The sequence below is a fragment of the Nycticebus coucang genome, chromosome 1, assembly GCF_027406575.1.
Source record: "Nycticebus coucang isolate mNycCou1 chromosome 1, mNycCou1.pri, whole genome shotgun sequence".
NCBI lineage: Eukaryota > Metazoa > Chordata > Mammalia > Primates > Lorisidae > Nycticebus > Nycticebus coucang.
In genome coordinates this window covers 95,847,219-95,862,952 of record NC_069780.1, presented here as the reverse complement: position 1 = coordinate 95,862,952, position 15,734 = coordinate 95,847,219, and the positions used below count along the sequence as shown (strand labels likewise).

Sequence of the window (15,734 nt, the reverse complement as noted above, 5' to 3'; positions counted from 1 at the left end):
CTGGGTGTGGGACCCAACTACAACAGGGACTCTACCTAACAGATGCAAATACTGTAACGTAGTTGTTAGTACCCTCACATTAACCTGAAGTAAAACATGCACACCCAGACACACACATACACGAATGTGTAAATATTTGTTTGGCACCCTCTGTACTTACTGATGGCTGCTAAACCTGATGTTTCAACCTAGATACTCAAGCACAAACAAGAATCAAAGTAAAATTGGTCACAGACTATCAAGAAATTTACTAATACACGTTACAGTATCAAGTTTGAAGGTTTAGTGCACAACTGGCTGCAAAACTTCTGGGTCCCTTCCCAGGGGCCCGTCACCAAAATCAAAAGTCAGAAGATAGAGCCAGTTCATGCCAGAGCTCTGGGGAGGCAGCTTTGCAGGCAAGCAGATCCAGCCACCATGTGGGGACTCTGAGGGAAAAGCTCACAGCAGGTTGACCCGGTGGTGCCACCATGGGCAAAGGAGACCACAACAACCTGGTTGGCAAGATGTCCTTGTATGCCTTCTTCATGCCACAGGGAGCACAAGAAGAAGCACCTGGACTCCTCTGTCAACTTTGCCAAGTTCTCCAAGAAATATTCAGAGAGATGAAGACTGTGTCTGCAAAGAAAAGGTCCAAGTTTGAAGATATGGCCAAAAATGACAATGCTCACTATGTCAGGCAGGTGAGAAACTGTTTCTCCCAAAAGTGAGAAGAAAGGAAAAGAAAAAGAACATCCCCGTCTGCCTTTCTCTTGTTTTGCTCAGAACGTTACTCAAAGATCAAAAGTGAACATCCAGGCCTGTGCATTGGGATACTGCCAAGAATTTGGGTGAAATGTGGTCTGAACAGTCAGCCAAAGATAAGCAGCCATACAAACAGAAAGAAGCTAAGCAGCCATACAAACAGAAAGAAGCTAAGCTAAAGGAGAAATATGAAGAGGCTATTGTTGCATTTCACAGCAAGGGCAAAGATGAAGCAGGGAAGAAGGGCCAATAGGTTCCAAGAACAAACCAGAAGATGAGGAGGAAGGAAGATGATGAAGAATAGATGGCTGTCCTGTAATGATGTGTGCATGTGTATGTTCAGGCAATTGTTTTGCCAAGAATATGAATTTATTGTACCCATTGCCTTCTGTAAGAAAGGACTCAGACCCCGCTTCAAGTATAAAACAGATGGTGATTTATTACACCTGTGCAGGGGACCACTGCACCAAACAGCAGGTGGCCCCGAAGTGAGGAGCAGGCTGATTTTTATACCTTTTATGTGCTGCATGGCAAGCAAGCTAGCAAGAACAGAAGCGGAATGTGGCAGTTAGCTTGGGGTGGGGTTACAGTGTGGTGGTTGGCTCAGGGGGTTACAATGTGGCGGTTGGCACAGGGACAGCTTGGGAAACTCAGCTTTGGCAAATTTCCATTGTTTGGTCATGGCTAGGGGGTTCTCAGAGATTTTTCAGGAACTTCCTTGTTCTGAAACCTGTTCTCGGAATTAAACCAAAGTGGGGCATGCAGGGGACTAAGGCTGAGACAGGCTGAGACAGACTTGGGTCACAGGCTGAGACAGACTCGGGTCTTTTGGGGGACTGTTGGTCTATTACAAATTCAAGTGAGGCTTACTATTAGCTCAGTATAAAAACTGTACAGGTTTTTGTATAGCTGATAAAATTATTTGTAGAGAAAATACTTTCTAAAAAAATGTAGGTTGTAGCTTTTTGAGAGGCTACTACATACAGTTAGATTTTAAGGCTTCTGACGTTGAATGTTCCTAAATATTTAAGCGTATCTTTGATTTCTTGACTTATCTATGGTAGCAAAGCAAACTCATAGGAATTTGGTTCAATAGCAAATTTTGGGGTTTTTTGGATGTTGCATTTTGTTCCTTTTTTATCATTTCTAATAAAAGCATGTGTATTTAAAAAAAAAAAGGTGGAACAAGATTAGGAAAGGGATTTGCAAGGACAGTTTCCATGTATAGATGACTTTAAGAGTCATGATTCCTGTAAGGAACCACATCTCCTTTGCTCAAGGCTATTGGGGAAGGTGTTCAGGGACATCTTGGAAAATTTGTAGGTTATGGACCGCAGAGCACTGGGACCACACTCATACCTGAGACAGCTGATGTGGCTTAGGTGGAAAAGAATTCTGTATCCTGAAGAAAATGCCCTTCTACATCAGCAGGGCTTGGAGACAATCACACTGATGCCACCTAACAATGAATCTTGCCTAAGGGATTTTTCCTCCTGAGAAAGAGGCTGGAGGATCCCAGGATCAGAAGCTGAGGTGGGGTTCAGGGCACAGGAGTACCCAGTGATGAGGACTGCAAGGAAAACTTCAAAGACCTCACAAAAGCATCTGTGCAAGAGCTGTCAGCTTCAAATCTCTATCCAGAAAGCTTGACACCTGCTCATGATGGTGATGGTCCAGTAGGAAGTGCAAACATTCCCATCACTCTGACATCCAGCTTCCCCCACCCCAACTAGTAGAACTGTTTCACCTATAGGATTCAGCTGAGGGGAGGAGCTAAGATTTAACATCAAACCAAGTTAGAACTTCTAAATATTATCTGGAAAACGTTACAGTAATCGGCATCATCTTTGTTAGCTGAAATTATCCTACACCTTTCTAGAATATTACCAAAGAGTGACCCCCCAAGTTGTGGGGATTGTTACTCAAGGGCAGGGAATGTACTATGAGACTTGGATTGGGGACAGTGAGAAGCGAATGTCAAACTGTTCATATCATTCATTTATTTTATCAACGGACAAGGAGCCATGCTGTGTAGAATAATTTAAAGAGGTGTATTCTGAGCCAAATTTGAGAATCAACCTGGAGCCACACCCCAGAAACTGTGACATGTGGACTCCCAGTGGTGGGGTGACAGTTTGGTTTTATACATTTTAGGGAAACAGGGATTACAGGTAAAGCCATAAATCAATATGTGGAAAACACACATTGATTTGGCAACAAATGGTGGGACATCTGAAAGTTTGAGTTTACAGGTGATAGGTGGGTTTAAAGATTCTTTAGTTAACAATTGGCTGAAAGAGTTAGGTTCTGTCTAAAGGACCAGGAGTGAGTGAAAAGGATGCTTAAGATAAAGGTCTCTTAATTAGAGACAAAGTCCCCCCAGACTCAAGTAGTTTGTATATTGAGGAACTGTAGGTGGGTCTTACGTATTGAACACCAACTATGTGCCAGGCACTGTTCTAGTATCCAGACATGCCTTTAGGAAAAGAAAAATTGAAAAACATCCCCTGATTGACAGAGTGTTAGAGTTCAGTGAGAAAGTGAGTGACCCAGTGTCCCTGTCACCTCTCTAAAGTTTAGTTGGAACCCTAAGCTAGGGTTACTGAGGGAAGTGCTGTGATTCTGCTTCTGTCTGTTGACTTGACCATATGTGAGATTGACCTGTGCTTGACTTACATCCTATGCTGGTGTTCATTTAAATGGTTCCATTCTTGCCTCATGACTGCTAAGTAAATCACACAACCTTCTCAGTCTGCCCACAAAGCTCAACTTTAAAGTACTGCTTTCCTTCACTTATGTATATAACCTAACCTGCAGTTTGCCTAATTTGCTCTTATTTATTTATTTTTGAGACAGAGCCTCACTCTGTCAAGTTCTGTAGAGTACCACAGCCTCAGCCTTGCTCACAGCAACCTCAAACTCCTGGACTCAAGCGATCCTCCTGCCTCAGCCTCCTGAGTAGCTGGGACTACAAGCACTCACTACCATGCTTTGCTAGTTTTTTAAATTTTTACTGGAGACAGGGTCTCACTCTTGCTTAGGCTGGTCTGAACTCCTGAGCTCAATGGATTCACTGATTCACCTGCATCTGCCACCCAGAGTGCTCAGATTACTGACTGGAGCCGCTGAGTCTGGCCTAATTTGCTTTTAAATACTCTTTTCAATACTATTTAAAATTGTTTCTGATTAAGGGGAAAGCAGAATTGCATCCTTTTTCTTTGGACCTAGAGCACCTTGAAAAACTGTTAACCAAGAATGACAATCCAAGATGGCAGCTGAGTAACAGCCTCCCTGCAACAGGGCACTGTGTGTCTGGGGACATAAGACTCCAGGCATCTCTGGCTGATGGGATCTGCCTATAATCATCCCTTTGAGGATACAGGGAGTCAGCAAGGGACTTCTGGACCCCAAGAGGAGGACAAAAACAGTGGAAAACTGGCAAGTGGTTGCATGTGTCTGATTGACCTAATCCTGCTGGCAGCCGTAAGTACAAGCAGCAGTGAGATTGCAAACCGGAAAGGCCTTACCTGTGAACTGTTTTGGTGTTTTTGGACTTGGCACTTAGTTGAACTGCCTTTGGGGAGAGCTTGAGCAGAAATGCAGAGAACTTTGGGGATTGTCTAGGGCCCCAGACTGAGCCGCTGAGCCGGACAGAGCTAATAGTGTTCGGCCGTGGGCTGCAGGGAACAATTGTGAGAGAACTGCCCCTGCAAGCTCCGCCCTTAGGATCTCAGAGCAAATAGGGAGGGAGCTAGTAACCTAGTGACTGAGCAGCCTAAAGGTGGGGACTAAGCTGCCTTACAGCCTTAACCCTCAGGGCAGAGTGAGGCCAGTTTTGGCACACTGGAGCCTCAGGCTGTTGCCCTGGGTAGAATGCTGTGGCGTCACAACTCATAGCAACCTCAAACTCCTGGAATTGGTGCTGCCAAGACCTCTATAAGACCTGTGTCATGAACCCGACCTGTGACCCGTGCCCGCCGGTCCTCTGCATGCCCTGACTAGGAACTGTGGGAGTGTGCAACCCTGCATCCTACCTCCTGTACCATCCTTGCCTCCACACTGGCCCGCTTGTCTGGCCAGGGACTCTGGTAGCTGCATGCCCTCCAGAGCCCTCCCTGCCTCTGCGCAGAGCCCTTCTCCTGGTCACAGACTGCTAGAGCCTTGGGCTCTCTGTGCCAAAGTCACTGAGCACTAGGCACTCCCAGAACCAAGCGTACCACCTCCTGCCCTGTGGCTGGATCCAGGTGTGTCACACTCCAGAGCTGCTTCCACAACCAGAACTCCCTGGCTAGGGCAGCCCCAGAGGAACTACACAGGGTCACTCCCTACAAAGATCCAGCAACAATACAGTGATACCACTGGAGCCTAATCTTGGAGAGACACCTCCCCAACTCTGAGGACGGCCAGAGGCAATGGTGAAAAACAATCATGAGGCGAAATCAACAGAAAAACTCTGGCAATATGAATAGTCAGAGTAGATCAACTTCCCAAAGGATCAATGGGGCAGACACAGCACAAGACCCCATGCAAAAACAAATAGCTGAGATGTCAGACATCTAATTCAGAATCTGGATAGCAAATAAGATTGAATTAGAATTTCAAGCAGTAACCCAAAAGATATCTCAAGAATTCAATGAATTCAAAGACCAAATGACCAAAGATTTTGACACATTGAGACAAGAAGTTGCATCCCTCAAAGATCTGAGAAACACAGTAGAATCCCTCAGTAACAGAATGGAGAAAGCAGAAGAGATGATTTCTGACATTGAAAATACAGCTTTTGAACACTCCCAAATGCTCAAAGAGGAAGAGAAATGGAGGGCAAAAACAGATCACTCTCTCAGAGAGCTCTGGGATAATTCAAAGAAAATCAATATTCATCTTATAGGGATCCCTGAAAGCGACGAAGTGGCTTCACAAGGCACAGAGTCTCTTCTCCATGAGATTATGAAGGAGAACTTTCCAGACATGCCAAGAGATTCTGAAATTCAGATAGTAGACTGTTTCAGAACTCCGCATGACTCAACCCAAATAAGACATCCCCCAGACACATCATAATCAATTTCACTAAAGTTAATATGAAGGAGAGGGAGGCGGAGCAAGATGGCAGCCGAGTAACAGCTTCCTTGCATCTGGGCACCGTGAGTCTGGGGAGATAGGACTCCAGGCATCTCTGGCTGGTGGGAACTGCCTATCATCACTCCTAGGAAGATACAGGGAGTCAGCGAGAGACTTCTGGACCCCAAGAGAAGGACTAAAACAGTGGAAAACCGGCAAGTGGTCGCGTGTGTTCAATCCGTCTAAACCCGCCCACAACTGTAAGTTCAGTAGCAGTGAGACTGCAAACCAGAAAGGCCTTACCTGTGAACTATTTTGATGTCCTTGGACTTGGCACTGAGTTGAACTGCCTTGGGGAAGGCCTGAGCGGGAGTGCGGAGAACTTTGGCCGTTGTCTAGGGCCCCAGTCTGAGCCGCTGAGCCAGACGGAGCTAATAGTGTTTGGCGGTGGGTCACACGGATCCATTGTCAGTGATCTGCCCCGGCAAGCTCCGCCCTCAGGGTTGCAGAGCTAGAAACGGGTGAGAGCTGGTAACCCAGCAACCAAGTAGCCAAAGGGTGGGGTTTGAGCTGCCTTGCAGCCCTAACCCTCAGGGGCAGAGTGAGACCGGTTTTGGCACACTGAGTAAGTGGATAGCCACTTCAGCAGCGATTCCAGCGAGAAAGCTGGGAAAGCTTCTGCTCAGCAAGTTTACAAGTTCAAAGTGCCTTTTAAGTAGGCTGAAGAGAGATTTAGGGTGTCTACCTGCTGGGGTTTGAGAAATCAGCAGACTCCAGTCGTATCAGAACTGTGACTAATATCTCATACCCTAGAAGACCACGTGTTGCCCTGACAATATTCAATAACATATACAAACTGCTTTGTTTTTGGTTCTGTATTTTTTTCTTTTTTTTTTTTTGTTTGGTTGTTTTTTTTTTTCTTTATTTTGACGTTGCTGATGTTCTTTTGTTTTTTTAATTTCAATCTTTTCCACACAGATCCCTTTTTCTTTCTCAATTTTCCTAGTTTAATTATAATTTCCCATTGCTGCCTTTTTTAATAACTTCAACTTCATTTTTGCTAGTGTTTCTACTGATATAATTTGGTTTTTCACCCAATTTTATCCCCGTAAAGTTTTCTGTTTGCTTCTTTTGGTTTGATTTATAGCATTTTTGTCTTTCCTCTCTACTTGGTGGAGGTGGGGTACTGTGTCTGATCAGGTTAGCAAAGAGCTGCTGACCTCAAGGGAACCACGCAACTGGGCACCCCCAGAAGGTGGGGTTTTTTAAGGTTGTGTCAAAGTACCCTACTGTACACCTATATTGCCCTGTCTCCCTCTTTCTGTGCCTCTCTTCTTTTTGTCAATATTCCTTATACCCACCCCCTCTCCTTTCTCTATCTTTCTTTTTTTCCTATCACTCGGTCCTCCTTTCTTTCATCCCCTTTTTTTGCTCTTCAACCTTCTCACCTTTCTTGTCCTGTAACCCTTAGTCCACAGGCACAAGAACTTAAAGAGCAAGAGGAAGTGAAAGGAAAATTAGGGCAAGGAAACAGATAAAAGAAATCACTCATGAGGAAGAATCAGCAGAAAACTCCAGGCAACATGAAGAACCAGTCTAGAACAACCCCACCAAGGGACCATGAGGTAGCTACTGCAGATGATTCCACCAGTATAGAAATGTTAGCAATGACAGAAAGGGAATTTAGAATACACATCTTGAAAACAATGAAAGAAATGATGGAAACAATGAAGGAAATTGCTAATAAAGTGGAAAATAACCAAAAGGAAATCCAAAAACAGAATCAAATAAGAGATGAACGATATGAAGAAAATAAAAAGGATATAGCAGACCTGAAGGAACTGAAACAGTCAATTAGGGAACTTAAAGATGCAATGGAAAGTATCAGCAACAGGTTAGACCATGCAGAAGAAAGAATTTCAGAGGTAGAAGACAAAGTTCTTGAGATAACTCAGACAGTAAAAGAGGCAGAAAAGAAGAGAGAGAAAGCAGAACGTTCACTGTCAGAATTATGGGACTTTATGAAGCGTTCCAACATACGAGTTATAGGAATTCCAGAAGGGGAAGAAGAATGCCCCAGAGGAATGGAAGCCATACTAGAGAATATTATAAAAGAAAATTTCCCAAATATCACCAAAGAGTCTGACACACTGCTTTCAGAGGGATATCGGACCCCGGGTCACCTCAACTCTAACCGAGCTTCTCCAAGACACATTGTGATGAACCTGTCCAAAGTCAAGACAAAAGAAAAGATTCTGCAAGCTGCCAGGAGTAAGCGCCAGTTGACCTACAGGGGCAAATCCATCAGAGTTACCGCAGACTTCTCTAATGAAACTTTCCAAGCAAGAAGACAATGGTCATCTACCTTTAATATACTTAAACAGAACAATTTCCAGCCCAGAATTCTGTATCCTGCTAAGCTAAGCTTCAAAATTGACGGAGAAATCAAATCATTTACGGATATACAAACATTGAGGAAATTCGCCACAACAAGACCAGCTCTACAGGAAATACTTCAACCTGTTCTGCACACTGACCACCATAATGGATCAGCAGCAAAGTAAGAACTCAGAAATCAAAGGACAGAACCTAACCGCCACACTGATGCAAAAGACAAAACTAAGCAATGGACTCTCACAAAATAAGACGAATAGAATACTACCACACTTATCAATTATCTCAATAAATGTTAATGGCTTGAATTCCCAACTGAAGAGACATAGATTGGCTGACTGGATTAAAAAACACAAGCCATCCATTTGCTGTCTGCAAGAAACACACCTGGCTTCAAAAGACACATTAAAGCTCCGAGTCAAGGGTTGGAAGACAATTTTTCAGGCAAATGGAATTCAGAAGAAAAGAGGAGTTGCAATCTTATTTTCAGATACATGTGGATTTAAAGCAACTAAAGCCAAAAAAGACAAAGATGGTCACTTTATATTGGTCAAGGGAAAACTACAACAAGAAGACATTTCAATTCTAAATATTTATGCACCCAATTTAAATGCTCCCAGATTCTTGAAGCAGACCTTACTCAGTCTGAGCAACATGATATCTGATAATACCATCATAACAGGGGACTTTAACAAACCTCTTACAGAGCTGGACAGATCCTCTAAACAGAAATTAAACAAAGATGTAAGAGATTTAAATGAGACCCTAGAACAACTATGCTTGATAGACGCATATAGAACACTCCACCCCAAAGATAAAGAATATACATTCTTCTCATCACCCCATGGAACATTCTCCAAAATTGATCATATCCTGGGACACAAAACAAATATCAACAGAATCAAAAGAATTGAAATTTTACCTTGTATCTTTTCAGACCATAAGGCACTAAAGGTGGAACTCAACTCTAACAAAAATGCTCAACTCCACCCAAAGGCATGGAAATTAAACAATCTTCTGTTGAATAACAGATGGGTGAAGGAAGAAATAAAACAGGAAATCATTAACTTCCTTGAGCATAACAACAATGAAGACACAAGCTACCAAAACCTGTGGGATAAGGCAAAAGCAGTTTTGAGGGGAAAATTCATCGCTTTAGATGCCTACATTCAAAAAACAGAAAGAGAGCACATCAACAATCTCACAAGAGATCTTATGGAATTGGAAAAAGAAGAACAATCTAAGCCTAAACTCAGTAGAAGAAAAGAAATATCCAAAATCAAATCAGAGATCAATGAAATTGAAAACAAAAGAATCATTCAGAAAATTAATGAAACAAGGAGTTGGTTTTTTGAAAAAATAAATAAAATAGATAAACCATTGGCCAGACTAACAAGAAATAGAAAAGTAAAATCCCTAATAACCTCAATCAGAAACGATAAAGGGGAAATAACAACTGATCCCACAGAGATACAAGAGATCATCTCTGAATACTACCAGAAACTCTATGCCCAGAAATTTAACAATGTGAAGGAAATGGATCAATATTTGGAATCACACCCTCCCCCTAGACTTAGCCAGGATGAAATAGACCTTCTGAACAGACCAATTTCAAGCACTGAGATCAAAGAAACAATAAAAAAGCTTCCAACCAAAAAATGCCCTGGTCCAGATGGCTTTACTCCAGAATTCTATCAAACCTTCAAGGAAGAGCTTATTCCTGTACTGCAGAAATTATTCCAAAAAACTGAGGAAGAAGGAATCTTCCCCAACACATTCTATGAAGCAAACATCACCCTGATACCAAAACCAGGAAAAGACCCAAACAAAAAGGAGAATTTCAGACCAATCTCACTCATGAACATAGACGCAAAAATTCTCAACAAAATCCTAGCCAATAGATTACAGCTTATCATCAAAAAAGTCATTCATCATGATCAAGTAGGCTTCATCCCAGGGATGCAAGGCTGGTTTAACATATGCAAGTCTATAAACGTTATCCACCATATTAACAGAGGCAAAAATAAAGATCACATGATCCTCTCAATAGATGCAGAAAAAGCATTTGATAAAATCCAGCATCCTTTTCTAATTAGAACTCTGAAGAATATAGGCATAGGTGGCACATTTCTAAAACTGATTGAAGCTATCTATGACAAACCCACAGCCAATATTTTACTGAATGGAGTAAAACTGAAAGCTTTTCCTCTTAGAACTGGAACCAGACAAGGTTGTCCGCTGTCACCTTTACTATTCAACGTAGTGCTGGAAGTTCTAGCCAATACAATTAGGCAAGACAAGGAAATAAAGGGAATCCAAATGGGAGCAGAGGAGGTCAAACTCTCCCTCTTTGCTGACGACATGATCTTATACTTAGAGAACCCCAAAGACTCAACCACAAGACTCCTAGAAATCATCAAAAAATACAGCAATGTTTCAGGATATAAAATCAATGTCCACAAGTCAGTAGCCTTTGTATACACCAATAACAATCAAGATGAGAAGCTAATTAAGGACACAACTCCCTTCAGCATAGTTTCAAAGAAAATGAAATACCTAGGAATATACCTAACAAAGGAGGTGAAGGACCTCTATAAAGAAAACTATGAAATCCTCAGAAAGGAAATAGCAGAGGATATTAACAAATGGAAGAACATACCATGCTCATGGATGGGAAGGATCAACATTGTTAAAATGTCTATACTTCCCAAAGCTATCTACCTATTCAATGCCATTCTTATCAAAGTACCTACATCGTACTTTCAAGATTTGGAAAAAATGATTCTGCGTTTTGTATGGAACCGGAAAAACCCCGTATAGCTAAGGCAGTTCTTAGTAACAAAAATAAAGCTGGGGGCATCAGCATACCATCTTTTAGTCTGTACTACAAAGCCATAGTGGTCAAGACAGCATGGTACTGGCACAAAAACAGAGACATAGACACTTGGAATCAAATTGAACACCAAGAAATGAAACTAACATCTTACAACCACCTAATCTTTGATAAACCAAACAAGAACTTACCTTGGGGGAAAGACTCCCTATTCAATAAATGGTGTTGGGAGAACTGGATGTCTACATGTAAAAGACTGAAACTGGACCCACACCTTTCCCCACTCACAAAAATTGATTCAAGATGGATAAAGGACTTAAATTTAAGGCATGAAACAATAAAAATCCTCCAAGAAAGCATAGGAAAAACACTGGAAGATATTGGCCTGGGGGAAGACTTCATGAAGAAGACTGCCATGGCAATTGCAACAACAACAAAAATAAACAAATGGGACTTCATTAAACTGAAAAGCTTCTGTACAGCTAAGGAGACAATAAGCAAAGCAAAGAGACAACCTACACAATGGGAAAGGATATTTGCATATTTTCAATCAGACAAAAGCTTGATAACCAGGATCTATAGAGAACTCAAATTAATCCACATGAAAAAAGCCAACAATCCCATATATCAATGGGCAAGAGACATGAATAGAACTTTCTCTAAAGATGACAGACGAATGGCTATCAAACACATGAAAAAATGTTCATCATATCTATATATTAGAGAAATGCAAATCAAAACAACCCTGAGATATCATCTAACCCCAGTGAGAATGGCCCACATCACAAAATCTCAAAACTGCAGATGCTGGCGTGGATGTGGAGAGAAGGGAACACTTTTACACTGCTGGTGGGGCTGCAAACTAGTACAACCTTTCTGGAAGGAAGTATGGAGAAACCTCAAAGCACTCAACCTAGACCTCCCATTCGATCCTGCAATCCCATTACTGGGCATCTACCCAGAAGGAAAAAAATCCTTTTATCATAAGGACACTTGTACTAGACTGTTTATTGCAGCTCAATTTACCATTGCCAAAATGTGGAAACAGCCTAAATGCCCACCAACCCAGGAATGTATTAACAAGCTGTGGTATATGTATACCATGGAATACTATTCAGCTATTAAAAAAAATGGAGACTTTACATCCTTCGTATTGACCTGGATGGAAGTGGAAGACATTATTCTTAGTAAAGCATCACAAAAATGGAGAAGCATGAATCCTATGTACTCAATCTTGGTATGAGGACAATTAATGACAATTAAGTTTATGGGGGGGGGAAGCAGAAAGAGGGATAGAGGGAGGAGGGTTGGGCCTTAGTGTGTGTCACACTTTATGGGGGCAAGACATGATTGCAAGAGGGACTTTACCTAACAATTGCAATCAGTGTAACCTGGCTTATTGTACCCTCAATGAATCCCCAACAATAAAAAAAAAAAAAAAGTTAATATGAAGGAGAAAATTCTGAAAGCAGCCAGTCAAAAGAAAACCATCGCCTACAAGGGCAAGAATATTAGAATAACTGCAGATCTCTCTGCTGAAACCTTTCAAGCTGGAAGAGGATGGTCATCGACTTTTAATCTCCTAAAACAAAATAACTTTCAACCCAGGATCCTGTACCCAGCTAAACTGAGTTTCATTTATGATGGAAAAATTAATACTTTAATGATATTCACATGTTGAAGAAATTTGCCATAACTAAACCAGCTCTCCAGGGTATTCTCGGACCTATCCTCCATAATGACCATCGTAATCCTCCACAAGAAAAGTCAACCCACCCAGAAACCTTTGATCAAATTCCAACTTCCACAGTTGCAAAAGGATTAAAAATGTCCACGGGACTCTTGAAAGGCTTATCAATATTCTCAATTACTGTGAATGGTTTAAATTGTCCTATAAAGAGGCACAGGTTGGGTGACTGGATACAAAAACTCAAGCCAGACATGTGCTGTATACAAGAATCACATCTTACATTAAAAGACAAATTTAGACTCAAGGTGAAGGGATGGTCATCTATTCTCCAGGCAAATGGAAAGCAGAAAAAAGCAGGCATTGCAATTCAATTTGCAGACACAGTAGGCTTTAAACAAACCGAAGTAAGGAAGGATAAGGATGGACACTTCATATTTGTTAAAGGTAATACTCAATATGATGAGATTTCAATTATTAAAATTTATGCACCCAATCAGAACGCACCTCAATTTATAAGAGAAACTCTAACAGACATGAGCAACTCTATTTCCTCCACTTCCATAGTAGTTGGAGATTTTAACACACCTTTAGCAGTGCTGGATAGATCCTCCATAAAGAAGCTAAGCAAAGAAATTTTAGATGTAAACTTAACTATTCAACATCTGGACTTAACAGACATCTACAGAACATTTCATCCCAACAAAACTGAATACACATTCTTCTCATCAGCCCATGGAACATACTCCAAAATTGACCACAACCTAGGCCACAAATCTAACCTCAGCAAATTTAACAAAATAGAAATTATTCCTTGCATCTTCTCAGACCATCACGCAATAAAAGTTGAACTCAATAACAATAGGAATCTGCCTACCCGTACAAAAGCATGAAAGTGAAACAACATTATGCTGAAGGATCGATGTGTTATAGACAAGATTAAGAAGGAAATCACCAAATTTTTGGAACAAAACAACAATCAAGACACAAATTACCAGAATCTCAGGGATACTGCAAAGAGAGTCCTAAGAGGGAAATTTATAGCACTGCAAGCCTTCCTCAAGAAAATGGAAATAGAGGAAGTTAATAACTTAATGAGACATCTCAAGCAACTGGAGAAGGAAGACCACTCCAATCCCAAACCCAGCAGAAGAAAAGAAATAACCAAAATCAGAGCAGAATTAAATGAAATTGAAAACAAAAGAATTATACAAAAGATCAATAAATCCAAATATTGGTTTTTTGAAAAGATCAATAAAATAGATAAACCTTTGGCCAACCTAACCAGGAAAAAAAGAGTAAAATCCCTAATTTCATAAATCAGAAATGGTAACAATGAAATAACAGACCCCTCAGAAATTCAAAAAATCTTTAACTAATAGTAAAGAAACTCTGCTCTCAGAAATATGAAAATCTGAAAGAAATCGACCAATACCTAGAAGTATGCTACCTACCAATACTTACCCAGAATAAAGTGAAAATGTTAAACATGCCTATATCAAGTTCTGAAATAGCATCAACTATACAAAATCTCCCTAAAAAGAAAAGCCCAGGACCAGATGGCTTTATGTCAGAATTCTACCAAACCTTTAAAGAAGAAGTAGTACCTATATTACTAAACTTCTTCCAAAATATAGAAAAAGAAGGAATATTACCCAGCACATTCTACGAAGCAAACATCACCTTGATCCCATACCAGGAAATGACCCAACAAGAAAAGAAAATTATAGTTCAATATCACTAATGAATATTGATGCTAAAATACTCAATAAGATCCTAACAAACAGAATCCAACAACACATCAAAAAAATTATACACCATGACCAAGTGGGATTTATTCCAGGGTCTCAAGGCTGGTTCAATATGTATAAATTTATGAATGTAATTCAGCACATAAACTAAAAAATAAGGACCATATGATTTTTTCAATTGATGCAGAAAAAGCTTTTGATAATATCCAGCATCTCTTCATGATCAGAACACTTAAGAAAATTGGTATAGAAGGGACATTTTTTAAAGTAACAGAGGCCATCTATAGCAAACCCACAGCCAATATCATATTGAATGGAGTTAAATTGAAATCATTTCCACTTAGATCTGGAACCAGGCAAGGTTGGCCATTGTCTCCATTGCTCTTTAACATTGTAATGGAAGTTTTAGCCATCACAATTTGGGAAGAAAAGACGATCAAGGGTATCCACATATGGTCAGAAGAGATCAAACTTTGACTCTTCGCAGATGACATGATTGTATATCTGGAAAACACTAGGGATTCTACTACAAAACTTTTAGAAGTGATCAAGGAATACAGCAATGTCTCAGGCTACAAAATCAACACCAGTAAATCTGTAGCCTTTATATATACCCACAATAACCAAGCTGAAAAAACAGTCAAGGACTCTATTCCTTTCACAGTAGTGCCAAAGAAGATGAAATATTTGGGAGTGTACCTAACAAAGGATGTGAAAGATCTCTACAAAGAGAACTATGAAACTTTAAGAAAAGAAATAGCTGAAGATGTTAACAAATGGAAAAACATACCATATTCATGGCTGGGAAGAATCAACATTATTAAAATGTCTATACTACCCAAAGCAATATATAATTTTAATGCAATTCCTATTAAAGCTTCATTGTCATATTTTAAAGATATTGAAAAAATAATACTTCATTTTATATGGGATCAGAAAAAACCTCAAATAGCCAAAACATTACTCAGCAATAAAAACACAGCAGGGGGAATCATGCTACCAGACCTGAGACCGTACTATAAATCGATAGTGATCAAAACAGCATGGTACTGGCACAAAAACAGAGAAGTAGATGTCTGGAACAGAATAGAGAACCAAGAGATGATTCCAGCCACTTACTGTTATTTGATCTCTAACAAGCCAATTAAAAACATTCAGTGCGGAAACGATTCCCTATTTAGCAAATGGTGCTGGGTGAACTGGCTGGCAACCTGTAGAAGATTGAAACTGGACCTACACCTTTCACCATTAACTAAGATAGACTCTC

The 15,734-nt window shown here is 40.6% G+C and overlaps 1 pseudogene; it reads left to right on the top strand.

The window, feature by feature from the left end:
• The first annotated feature begins 470 nt into the window (after positions 1-470).
• LOC128590789 (high mobility group protein B2-like) lies at positions 471-997 on the top strand (annotated as a pseudogene).
• The last annotated feature ends 14,737 nt before the right edge of the window (positions 998-15,734 follow it).